The sequence below is a fragment of the Falco naumanni genome, chromosome 7 (assembly GCF_017639655.2).
Source record: "Falco naumanni isolate bFalNau1 chromosome 7, bFalNau1.pat, whole genome shotgun sequence".
Taxonomy (NCBI): Eukaryota; Metazoa; Chordata; class Aves; order Falconiformes; family Falconidae; genus Falco; species Falco naumanni.
Window position 1 is genome coordinate 18,640,849 of NC_054060.1, and position 13,666 is coordinate 18,654,514.

The window sequence follows — 13,666 nt, forward strand, 5'->3', positions numbered from 1 at the left end:
GTACCGCTCGCCACAGCCCGCAGCGGAGGAGCGGGGTGCTTTTCCCCTCTGCGTGCGGTTTATGGGTGTCTGTCGGGGGGGGGGGGGGGGGGGGAACCAGCCTGAGGAGGCGCTGCGCGCGCCCTCAAAGAGCCCAACCGGCGCGGGCGGACGGGCGGGAAAACGCCGCGCGCGCGCGAGGAAGCCCCTCGCTCACCTGAGGGAGCGCCCCCCGCCTGGCTCCTCCCCGGCAGGGCCCGGGCGCGGCCCCGGCCCCGGCGGCTGTGGCACCCCCTCCCCCGCTGGAGGGGGCGGGCAGTCCGCGCTCGGCTCCGGCGGCGAGCGCGGCTGGCGGGGCGGCGGCGAGAGCGGCACGAAGTTGACGGGGATCCCCCTCTGAGGGCGAGGCGGCTTGGGACGGGTGAGGAGAGCGGCGGCGGCTGGTTGTGCTGGGAGGTCTGGGAGCCGAGGTGGGGGCGGGCGCTCGTCGCCTGCTTCTCGCCGAGGTGGCCGGGGCCGGCCGGACAGGGCTGGGGCGCGACGTGACCGGAGCGCGGTGGGCACAGGGGACGTCGCCGTGTGGCGCCTCAGGGGCTCCCGCCCGCGGCGGGGCGCCGTGGCTGGGGGGGTGGCTCCCCGCGCTGAGGCGCCCTGGGTCGCTGGCTTCGCTCCTCCATCTCGCCCCGTTAAACACGCTCTTTTCTAAAGACCAAGGACGCGGGGTCCTGCCAGGCGTGAGGGGAGAACAACACGGCTCTCCCTGCCCGACCAGCTAGCTGGGAACGCGCGGAGTCTGGCGGAGCGCCGGCCGTGCCGGGACAGGCCTTCCCCCGCAGCGCTCCTCGGGGCTGCGCTGGCGAGCGGCGGCTGTGCCGCCCCCGGGGCGGGCGTGCTGAACGGCGGAGCGGGGAGGGAGTTGCCCGGAAAAGTGTCTCCGGTGAGACTTCAGGATTTCTTAGTCTTTTCTGGGGGCTCTTTTCCCCTGGTGCGTGTACCGGCCGCCCCGGAGCCGCGGTTGCGGTGCCTCAGCCCGGGGTGCTGCTGCCGGCCTTCGGTTTCAGGTGAACTCGCACCGTCCGGGGCGGAGGGGCCCCCCCGCGGGCCGGGAGCCCCCCGCGGGTCGCCGAGACCGCGGTGTGTCGGGGGCGCCGCCGCCTGCCCGCACGCATTCCTCCAGGGATTCCTGGCATTCCTGAGCTGAGGGCGCTCAGACTTCATCTCCCTTTTATTCCACGAATTAGCGTACTTTTGCGAAAGGGTGTGTCCACATTGTGTGTGTTCTTCTTCATGGGAAAATAATGGCAGTTCAGCCATTTATTCTTCTTCCCAATTAACTTGGCATCTGATATAATTTATATCCCTCCCATATGATGACAACTTTATGGGGAGATCAGTGCTGTGATAAAACTTTTGTGGTGAGTTTGGATTAGCATCTGCAGTTGACATAAGAATAGTTGTTATGGCTTTTATCTTTCTCCTGTTTTTCTCTTTAAGCATGTAAGTGGTTTTAAAATATCACTGCAGCGCAGTTTGAAAAATTGTCGAAATAGAAATAGCGGAAACCCATCCTTGAAAGTTGCTTTATTTATCTGAGCATGTACACTGTGTTTAACTTGTGCGCAGTCATATAAAATGCTTCGTGTAGATGAATCAGAAACCCCTTAGGATGTAATGATTTGTGATATACCCATATTAATTTTGATAGATTCAGTGTCTGATGCTTATTCTGACAACTGTCTGTCACATGTCTCATAGTGAAGGATCTTTTTATAGAGATGGTTTTATCAGAACTTTGAAACATTTATAAAAACATAATTAAAATGGCAAAACCAAACCACTGATTACTTCTTAAAAGTGCTTTGTAAGAACTTGTTTGACTAGCAGTTATATTTTCTAGAAATGCCATGGTTATTGAATTGTCTCATTTTTTTTCCTCATGTTAGGCTGAGAATAAACGTGCTTGTGCTCACAGTGTGTACCAAGTCAGATGTGGTTACTGCTGACTAATGTAAAAGTATACCGAGTTGCTATAAGCTTTTTTTTTTTTTTTTTTTTTTTTTTAATAGAGTGTTAGTTTGAACTCAGGTCTTTGCGTTTGGGAAAAGATTATAAATGGAAATGAAAACTTTTCATACAGTATTGGAATGTACCATTAGTAGTGTAGTAAGCAGCATGTTTTACAAAGGAGTTGAAGTTTGTTGGATTAGGAAAGGCAGTTATACTGCTTTTTATTGTATGGTATTCTTCTTGAGACATAGCTATACTTCGTAAACCAGAAAACTCCAAATTAGGAAGCAATACTTCTAACTTTTATCAAAAATTTTCTTAGAATATCATTCACATAAGAGAAGATTTTTATTATATTTTTTCAGTTTAATGTTCAGATATAGTTTTAAAAAAATTGATATGAGATGATTAAAATGCAGTGCTTCAAATGATGTGTCTTATAAAGGCACTGATATTTTTACATTTTACAGTTTAGAGGTATTTTTGAAATGTATTAATCGTTGGAGAAGAATTCCTGGTTGGTTTGCATACACCTTGAATTGCAACTGACATTAACTGTTTCTAAATCCCACTTCAGTGCAAACACACACTAGAAAGGATTATTTTAGCAAATATCAGGAATGTTACGACAGTAATGAAAAAGGTGGGTTTACCTCTTTGATTACATATTCCAAAGAGCCTGTCTTCTCCATGGGTGTATCACACAACTGTTTTTATTCTCAGTATCTGACTTAGTTGCGTTTTGCTTTTGAATTTATTAAATGGGATGACTGCTTAGGCTGCCTGAATTACCTCTAAGCAAACCAGCTTATTTTAATTTCTGTTAATTGCATTACTAGATCTTACTGTCACTAGTGAAATTCTGAGAATGCACTTAGGTTCCCCTGACAGGGTATATATGGGGGATGTGGAATTTAATTCACTGCAAAAATGGTCTGTGGTATATCATGTGTAAGGAACTTTACCTCAGTAAAAGCATGACAAAGCTGAAAAAAAAGAATTTGTGACAGTTCCTTCTTCTAGTTTACCGTATGTAATAGGAAGTTGATCTTTCTGGGAGTATTGGTGAAACTGGTTTGTCTGGGCTCTGCAATGTCACCTGAAATGTGTAGGTGAAATGGCATGACCTCAAACTTGAATTTTTAAACCTCTTGTCATGGAGCAACGCAAGATTCAGCCTGGACCATAGTGGGCAGGTTATTATTTAAAAATAGCTACTTAAGTATTTTGCTGATGTCAGAAACTAAACAGAAGTAGACCTGCAAGTTTCATTCTGCAGCTGCTGTTTGACCATTTCTGCTTTTTGAAGTCACAGTCATAGTGATGGTGATGTCATTATTATCTGGCCTTTTTACTATGTTGATAACCTGAAAACCTGTGTATTAGTATCAAGCGCATGAGCCAGATTATACAAAACAACGTTCAGCCTATGGCAGTGCCTGCTTGTGTTAATAGAGGGGAACTAGCAAGAATCCGGTCAAAATCACTGATGCTAATAGATTTCTGAGAAATGGCAATGAACACTAAAATAATGGGCCATTTTTCCCACTTACTTCACCCTCTATGCAACTCTGAATGGCAGCAGAAATGATGGATCTACCTGCTGTCCATGTATTCAGATACAGCAGGCTTAAGGAGTTTGTTTTTCTTTTCTCTGTCTGCCTCATTTCTTTCTTTTTAGGGATAGGAGGAGGTTGTCTTCAACCTGATCAGTTCAGTGCTGTGATTCAGAGCTGGGCTTTACAAAGAATACATCCTTACAATATAGAGATGAGTCTTGAATGTGTCTTCACTGTCATTCAGTGTTGTGTCTTGAATGGCCAGGATGAGGCAAAGATGTTCGAATTCCTCCAGTTTTGTTGCTAGGTCTCAACAAACTGCATACTGAGGAAGACTACTGACGATGCATCCTCAGCTTAGGTTTGGTGGTTTACAGGGTTTTTTAATACATCTTGAATGCTGTATTGGTAGGGTGTGCAAAAACTGAAGGAAAAATGTTGATCTTGTTGTTTCTGTTCTTACTTGGCAAAAGAATGGAGGATACTCCCACTGAGAATGCTGCCATCACCAGGTTATTGTGAGAGCTAAGGTGCTTCGCGTGTTCATGGAGTGTTTATTCCAGGCATGTTTATCTGGAAATGTTAATACATTTCAGAAACTGCTTTGGCTTTGACTCTCAGAGTGGAGTTAAATCTGAATGGTGGTAATTTTCAGTATAGCCAAGCATGAAAATTTAGTGTTTAAATCTGAGAAATTAAAAGTTAGGAATGCATGTGGTACAGATTTAGTGGAATGGTAGTCATGGAATCACCACTGTTTGGGATTAGAGCTCAGTGTATTTGCTGTGACCTTGTACCATCTCTGCCAACAGAGCTGGCAGCCTCCTTGAAGGAGTTTATCCAAATGTAGGCTTATAGCCTTCTGTTTTGTGTGAAATAGAGCGGATGACAAAATCTATAGCCATTTTAAGTACATAGTATAGTTTTTCCATAAATGCCTCTACATTTTTAGCCAAATTAATTGTTTTAAATTAAATTGATCCATCTTTTGTATTTCTGTGATGCATTAACCAGATTGACAATATGAAATTTAAAATTAATATTCTAGAATAAACTTTTCACATTCTACTTGATTTGGGTAGAGAGAGAACAATAAGGAATAAAGGTGATTGCAGAGAATGTCTCAGAAAGCACTTTGACTTAAAAAAAAATAATCAAGGAGATTGGTAAGACTGGAAGATGCCTCAATTATTAACACAGTAGCCCCTTTCTGTGAGGGTCCCTGGGCATGCTAGGGGTCATTAACATTCAGGTAGCTGACCCTCATCAGTCTGAGTACGGCAAGGGTTTGACTCCAGGCATTTGCAGAAGTTCATAATTCTTTAGTTATATGTATATCGCACACACCATTTTAATGTAGCTAAAATGTCGATGTGGAAACTATATAAATACGCCATGAACAGGAGACTTGCTGGCTAGGCTGCCCATGCTTACACATTCATATAGATATGTGCCTATGTATTTCTCTGTGTGTATACATAATCTTATAAGGCTTCTGCAAGTGTCTGTGGGAGTTTATGTAGCCATTAGGAGTGTTTCAACCTGATTTTGATTTCTATTGAAAGATATCTCTAAGAGCTGATGAAGTTTATTAGAGTGGAAGATTTATGTACATAAAAACACTCTCAAGTGAGTAATGATTTGTGATCTATTTCAAGATAAGAAGCGGTGGGTAGAGTTTGAGCTTTTATACAGAGATGGGGGAATGTTTTCAGGGATGTGAATCAAGCTCAGAATATTTTGTTAGGCCTTGTTGCAACTGGTAATGGGTTGGAGTAAGTCTTCATACAGTCATTTGCACACCATTAGCTGCTACATGCAGGGAGCAAATGTTAAGCAGTCACAGCTTTTATTTACAAGAACAATTGGCATGTAGTGTTATGTTATAATTTCACAAACACTTCAAGCCTCATAAAGAAGCAGCCCTACCTCTCATTTCCCCCCAGTAATTATACTATGCCAGTGTGAAGCTGAGAAGAGTGGTTGCTTGTGGGAGCTGGTTAAACCTGTCCTCCATGAACAAGCAGAGTACACACCAGGCAGCTTTGGCTGCACAGGCTTTGTAAGCCCTTCTAAGTGGTGCATCTCCTGGTGGAGCAGACCAGCACACCGTGAAGCACCTTTCCTCTGTGGATTTAGTTATCTAGCTTGTCTCTTCTTTACTGAGCTTATGTCTCTCAGACTGAATGTGATGATATCATCTCATCTCGTGGTGGCTGGGCTCAGGGCCTGCAGTTCTGACTGTGTATTTAAATTTTAAAATGCATGGTTGAGTTGGTTGAAAGAAACTAGATGGGTGTGAAGCCAAGTGTTTGAAGAATACAAATGTAATTAAGACAAAGTTTAACAATAGAAAAATGGGAGCCATAACCGGCTTGAATACACAAGAGGCTGTGGCCTGATGTTGGCTGTGTACGTATGACTCCTAAAGTCTGGTTTAGGGTAGATTTTGTACTTAAGTACTTGCAAACGCCATAGAGATTAACACTTTTCTGTGTGTCTTTATGCAGATGAGACCTGCGTCTTTGCATGCAGGTGTACTCATAATTCATCCTTAATTTTATTTAGGAATAAGCTATATTTATATAATCAAGATTATGCTGGTTGCATCTGTTGTGTTGCTGTAACTGTAATTTCTGTAGACAAGGTTTTGTCTTTTTTTGGTGGGATTACTGAGAAGAAGGTCCAGTGTTATGTCACATCTAAAGCCAAGAAATAATTTTTGGAGTAGGGGAACCTGTTTAATTAATTTATTTTAGATAGTAGTATAAATAATTTTGTGTTCCTGAAGCACTGGCAAAACTGTTTAACAAAGATTGCCCTAACTCTCTTTCCGTATTTTTGAGTAGGGACTCTTTATTTCAACAAACTTGAGATTTTTGCCTGAGCCTCTAAAAATATGAACAGGATACTCTCTTGTATTTAAACAATAGTGATATCATTGGGATGTATTAAGATAATTTCCTTTGGAACAAAATACAAAGTTTCTAACACTGACAATTGGAGGAAAATGTAGTGAAACAATATAGACTCTCTTGTGGAGTGAGTGTAATCGTATCAGATGTTTGGACACAAACCAGCTATTGTATTTGAAATCACAAACTGCTTTTAGAATCTGTAAGTATCCTTTTGTCACTCAGCTGTTGTTTCTGTCAATACTTATCAGATATGAACATTTAGAATTTGATAAACTAGGAGAGAGTATATAAAATAAAATTTCCTCTTAGTGACTTTTATTACTTTTTTTAGTTTTAACCTTCTCCTTTGCACGTTTGCAATAGAAACAAGGAAAAATTGAACGTGGTCATATTATGTGTCTATAATTAACTCTCTTAAGATAAGTATGATGTTTTGCTGTTTGCTTGCTTTTTGTATTTGAAGTTTATAAATGTGAATTGTACTGCAGTGGTGTCAGGATACTTAAAGTGCAAGTAGATAACCTCAGCAGATTGGATTCTGTGTTAGTGGCAAAAAAGAGCTTGTACAAGTGTACATAAGCCTGTGTGGGAGTGAAACAGTATAGTAGTACAAGTACACTTCTGCAGGTATTTGTGCCTGCATAAAGCTTGTGCCAAAGTAACTAGTAATAAACAAATGTAACCCATCTTCCTCCAGTGACTTAACTAGTATCGCAGTATACAGGACCTGGGACTAGTCGAGACAGGTGATGTGAATTAGTCTGTTGGAACTGTATTTCAGATACAGGTTGACTTTCGTTTTAGTATACTTTCAATATGTTTTTTGTCTCTGTTTCCCTTTTGTTTATGATTTGGGAGAATCTGGAAAATAATTACTTCAATAAAGAAAAAGAGGCTTTTTAATAACAATGTAAAACATATTGCAGTGTCAATCATTTAGAATATTGGAGAAGTTTGGGGTTTTCTTAATATTTTTATCATTAAAAAAACTTCAGTTTCCACTCAGTAAGCAAGATTAGTAGGTCATGCCATGTTTCCTCTGGGGATAAATCTTGTGAAATTATGACTATGTTAATTGATACACAGCAGGTTAAGAAAATTAAATATATGTCCTTGTCTTCAATCAGACTTTGACAATTTATGGGACCTGAGTATCTGCCAAAATGTCTTGTTGTTGCCTTACAGCTATCGAAGCAGATTTTCCTTTTGAAAAAAACTCCAAAAATAAAGCAACAAAACCTGCTAGTTGTCACACAACTCAAGCATTTGGCTGATCTGTCACATACTTTCATAGGATGAACAAGACGTATTACATTTAAGACACTGAGGCATCCTCACACACAACATTTTTCAGTCAGAGGGAGTATGAACCAAGCTGTAAGCAAGCAAACGGTATTTTTTTCTCTAACTGCTGTTGTTAGTTCTTTCTACCGACAGCCTTTATTAAATGCAGTTCTCTTCCTGTTGTTGAAAGGGTGGCTATTAATATTGTTTTATCAGCTGAGCATCTTAGTAAGGTAGTTTAATATTTGATGGACAGAACTGAAACTGAAATCCTCATCTCTAAAGCAGCAAATCCAAGACTCATCCACTTCGCTATACTGCGTTTCAGGAGAAATTAATAAAATCATGTGTGTAATCCATGTGAACCTAAGCATGGTTGTTTGTTTCCACTAACAGCTATGGAAGAAAAGTGGTATTTGGAATTTTCATCGACAGGAAATTCTAGCGTGCCATCCCTACGCTGCCATATAAAATCTGAACAGAGAACGATATTTTTCGCAGAATAGAAATGAAAGTAATTGATTCAGAAACATTGAAGTACTCACTACAAAAATGTATTACAGTGATGGTGTGCTTCCTTCTGCCCCCAGACTTCTTTATGGGTTCCTGGCTGGACTTTGTTTTCCATTATGCACCCAAAGCCATATGACTATCATATTTAATCACAGCTTTGTCAAAGGAAAAAAACCAAACAAAAGCATGTTGCATTTATGGAAGGCGCAGACCTACATGGCTTGCTTATGTGGAGGCTGGAATTACTGCTTTCAACAGGAGGCTTAAGTGACCCACTTGCCATGTGGGTGTGGGGTCCTCCAGCATTTACTTCTCTATATGGGCACCATGCACACCTTGGATTGGCAATAGGTATGAATTTTATTGCAGGTAACAATGCAATGTGTGGTATGCCGTGCTGGGACCATAATGGAATGCAGCAGGTCAAACCTTTGTCCTTCTCTCTTAGCACTGCACCAGTAAGTAATACAGGTGCATGCAGGGACTGTATCTAAGGTAGTGGAAGGGATCTAGCACTAGGTTTAGAAATAGCTTGTGCAGTTCATTTATATGTAATGGTTTTGGAAGAACATAAATTGCTAGCTTACTTTTTTATGAAATATGTAAGATTAATTCTGTTATAATAGTAGGACAGCCCTATCTTGGAGGCTGAAGAGATACTTTGATTTGGTCTTTTGTTTGTGTGATACCAAGCATAAGTCTTTGTGGTGTGGCACTGGTATATGGCGTTCTGAATAATCATGCTATATAGCTTAGGTTCCCAGCAACTCATGGGTTTTTTCAAGCACAGAATTTTTCACAGTCGCTTTCATTCCAACAAGTACGAAGAAGAGGTGGGACATGAAGCTTTCAGACTGCTTTTAAAGGGAATGAGTATTTTAAAATTCAGTGGTCTGTTTTCCAGTTCTTCTTTTATAGACATTTTAGGTAGGTCTTTGATGACATCAGAAAAGCTGACCAATAATAAATCTCTCAGAGTAATTTCTTTTCCCCACTACTGCTTGCAGAGACCCTGCATATACCTGCATATAGTTAGGACATGATACATTTAGAAAATCTGTGTAGGCCTTTTGAAAGTTTTGTGTTTTGAGGGCTAGGCAGGGAGTGGCAGTTTAGACAGTACAGGGACAAGAAGAAACTGCTGTGGAAGTTTTGCTGTGTTCTATAACTATCATTTTCTTTCTAGTAATTGTAAGGAGTGACTGACAGGTATGATACAAATATAATTTTATATAAACAAAAACCATGCTGGAAGTAGGGCAAAAAGTCTTAAATGGAGGTAGGGAATCTACTGGAAGGATAGCGGACTTGTTTCAGATCTTTCTGCTGTTGGATGTTGTCAATTTGCTCTTAAGTGATTTTCACTGTTCCTCTTTTACAGTTCCATTATCTGGAACTTTAAAATTTCACTTTTCTCCCTTCTGTTCTCCTGTAAGCAGTAGATCAAGTAAACTCAACTATCCCAGAGCTATCTTCCATATAGACTAAAAGGGACAGTGACCCAGCCCCATTTTCCTTTTGCAGAAGCCTCGGATTGTAGGTAGGATTGGCAGTGATAAGGTTTCCCCTCATGTTTGTGAGATTGTGTTCCACCAAGTGTGAAAACTTCACGGTTTTGGTCTTTCCATGAATTATCCTGTCTGCTTCCTTTTCTTCTCCTTCCTCTTCTCTCCTAAAGTTATTTCCTGTCCTTTTTCCATAGCGCTGTCATTTGTTATTGACCTAACACCCACTTTGTCTTCATGTGATATTGCTGGTACTTTCTGAATAGTCAGCTGCATAGAGAATCCATTATTTAGCTTGGAGAGCAAGGTCAATATTATGTAAAGCTGGAGGACAAATTTTATAGTTCCTTCCTGGAATTTTGCTGTGCATGTGTGAAAATCTGGAGTAAACATCCATAATCTGTTACATCCCTCTTTTCAAAAAAGGCACTGATTAAATAATATAGGCAGTGCCTTTTTGGTTTTGGTAAGAAAATTTGGAAATCCATGGAACCAAATGTAATTCGATAATTTAGCTTTTAATAGCTTTACATTTTCAGAATTCTGAAAGTTCACTCCTCCAAAGAGAAGACAGTGTGGTATGCCCTAATCTTCCTTTAATGAAAAATCTTCAGCTGATTCAGTCTTAGGAGTTCCAGGATTATGATATTGGATACAAGGGAGTTCCTGTTTTTATATCATCAAGGGAGCCATGAAGTGGTCTTAGTGCCATAGGAAAAGTGGAAATGTCAGATCTGTTTTATTTTTCCATATTCCTTCACTAGTTGTATGCAAAAGAAGCATACATGTAATGTGAGGCAATAGCAGTAAAGGATCTGTGGCTCTTCAACAAGGAGGCCAGGAAACATATCCACTGGTGGGACAGTGTCCCCCCACTGCATGCCAGACAACATCTCTGCCTGTATTATATACCACAGGAGCCCTGCCTGTCTGGCGCAGCTAGCTGGCTCACATGCTGGATGCAGAAAGTGTGAGGTACTTTATGGCAGATGTATTACAGGCATGGTTTGAAGGAGGATGTGTGGGCAAGGATAAAGGGCAAGCTTCATATACAGAGCATGGCATTTAACAGGATTGGGAAGGGTTGCCCCCCCCCCCCCCTTTTTTTTTTTTTGATAGATCTGTCCTGTGTATTTGGCTAAAGAACTGAAATGGATGAGTGGACATGTAATTCCATGCCTTTGTGATGCTGTAATGTTAGGAAGGCTGCAGAGCTGTTGAAGGGAACAGCCATGTCTGGCACAGGAGTATGTTTCTCAAAAGCACGCTTTTCTGCTTGTGTTGGCAGGGAGAGAAACTGGGGTTCCAAATTACAGGGGGTTTCTTTTTTTTGGTAGGCTGGTCTCACATAGCTCATGATACCTAGCTTTAAAATAGCTGTGAAAGGAAATGTTTTGGAGGCATTTTTAAAAAAAACCATGCTTTTGACCTGTTAAACCTTAAGTGTTCCTCTCTTGTGGTTCTTTGTAAAGTATCATATCACCACCAAAGAACAAACTGCTACAGAAGAACATGCAGAGTATTGGATTTTCAGACATGAGAACCTCTGCTGACAAGTTCTCTTTATAAACAAAAATGTCATAGTTTCGATTTTTGGCAAAAATAAGTTGTTCAGAAAAATGAAACCACTTCTGAGTAATGATAAAACATGGGACTTTCATACCCACTGGAGGCCACTATTTAAAATGAGTATTTAAACACCTTTATGAAGGCTTATTTTAAAAAGAAATCCTCAAACTGAAAGGCCTGAACTGCTTTGCGTGCCAGTTTTGTTTATTCACAGAAGTTTTTAAAGTTTTCTGTCCCTGAAAGTGTAGTTAAAACACAAATTCAGTTTGGAATTTTGTGATTGCCTTGAGGAGTCCAAGGCCACGTTGCTGCCAAAATAGGTGATCCCATCATTCCCTGGTGCTTTTTTTTTTTTTTTTTGTCTCCCCTTGGATCAGTAAAGCTGAGTGGTGGCTGCATGGTTGCTGGCTCACAAAAGGAGAAGGGAGGATTGTATGAGCTGAGATAAGGGTGTGCTGGGACTTCTGTTTTTGGGGATAGTGTTATTGCTGAAATTTTCTAAGTCAGTAACATACAACATTGAAGTAATTGTCTTGCACACCAACATATTGGAACTTTTTGAAGAGCTTGACCCTGTAGCCTGATGAAACTGGATGTAACCACACACGGTTTTCATGGGGTTTCAGTATGAGGAAGGGCCTATGTAGGTACAAAGGCTTAGGCCTGTAGGCTCAGGCTGAGTCCATGGTGAAGTCGTTAAGTCAGTTTCTTTCAGCTCTTGACAGTTTTCAAGGAGATACGTGACTGAAAGTTACTGTTTTGCTGAAATTTCTAATAAAATAAGTTATCCGGAGTATACAGTGAATACCCTCCAGTGCTATCTGTAAAACTTAATGTGTTACCTAGTGAAATTAATTTGCTTTGTTTATGCCTGATTGCGTTTCTCGGGTCTTTAATTCTGTGTTCTTTTGGACTTGCTCTACATGACTGGATTTACTTAACCTGTTGACCAGCAAATGCAGCTGTTTAAATTTATGGTGTCACTGTAGAAAATCAGGCTATTTCTTTTCTGGACTGTTTGCAAGTTTTCAGGTGAAAATTTGCTGCCCATTAAAATTTAGCTTGGTATGAACAGCAGTGACGTTACCAATCAGAATATGTCAGTATACTTTCATTTTTCTGAACTGCTGCTGAACTTTTAATCTCTGAAAGATGTTGATGTTTGTATGTCCTTGACTATGTCATCTGTGGTTTTAGCAAGTAGAATGCTTTCCAAAGAAAACAATTTATTGAAGTAGTTATTTCTTATGTCCTGATCAATTTGTATATGCTGTTGTGATAGTATTTGCCTCACAAATAGGAGATAACTGATTATATAAAATAATGGGATGAGTCTTCTACCTCATTAAGAATTTATGCAGAATCATTGCTTCTGTTTTCTGAAAAGTGTATTTTTAAACTCCTCTGAGACAGCAAATAAAAGTACTAGCAAGACTACATAAATGTAAAATTAAAAGTATTAGTTTGGCATGAAAACTGGAATTTATTTCGCCCCCTATTTAAAAAAAGAGCTTGTCACTAACTACAAGGAAACAACAAGCCAGCCCCACAAACAGGGAAATTGTCTTCCTAACTACTGTTAAAATATCTAACCTCTTTTCATAAGCTTAAGAGTAAACAAACTGTTCTGTCATAACATTTGAGGGCTTCAGCAGACTTAAAGAAGATTAAAACTGGACAGTTGTAGCTGTCAGTGTCCCTAGCTGTCAGCTCCTCCACCATATCAGATGTCAGAATTTCAGTTGTTAATAGTATGGAACACAAGGCTGATTGCATTTACCTGAGCAGTATGCCAGTCTGCAAATTTTTGTGGCTGAGGTGTATACTCAGCCATCAGAGTTTTCAGATGTTCTCATTTTTGACATGGTGACATCCATGAGAGGAGTGGGGCAGACAGATGGGAGGGGAACAGCTTCAGTCCTCTTATCTTAATCTTTTGCTGTAAGCCTGCCAAAGCCTGAGATGCCAACTGTACAATGTTTGTGTAGAAATATGACCATAACTAATTAAACAATTAATGTTATTAGAGGCTTTAGGTTTTCATCAGAAAGACTGTGTGTAAGGAAAACCAGTAATGTGGTTTTTAGGTAAAAAATGTTTACAATATTGCAAAACCATTTTTTTGGTATACTGTAAAATAACTTTTTGATACTATGTAGTTCATGGGGTATATTATCCACTGCTGCTTGACATCCTATAAAATAGAAACCCTAAATAAAGCCTTCAACTATTTGAATGGTAGGGCCAGCTGTCTTATTATCTTGTAGATGTAGCAGGGATTTATATATATAATTTTTTTCACAGTTCCAGAAAGATAAAATGCTTTATTTAA

At 40.6% G+C, this 13,666-nt stretch overlaps 1 protein-coding gene and 1 long non-coding RNA gene across 4 annotated transcripts in view; one reads left to right on the top strand and one right to left on the bottom strand.

Annotated features, from left to right (window-relative positions):
• Nucleotides 1-305, bottom strand: part of LOC121091046 — a 40,525-nt gene extending 40,220 nt beyond the window's left edge. Inside the window, exon 1 of the long non-coding RNA XR_005828814.1 lies at nt 197-305. This is a non-coding gene — a long non-coding RNA (uncharacterized LOC121091046). The remainder of the gene's footprint in view (nt 1-196) is intronic.
• The window catches only part of CGNL1 (cingulin like 1), a 62,962-nt gene continuing 49,584 nt past the window's right edge, over nt 289-13,666 (top strand). For all 3 annotated transcript variants that reach the window (XM_040600184.1, XM_040600186.1, XM_040600187.1), the window contains exon 1: nt 289-400. The gene's annotated coding sequence lies outside the window, so the exon portion shown is untranslated. The remainder of the gene's footprint in view (nt 401-13,666) is intronic.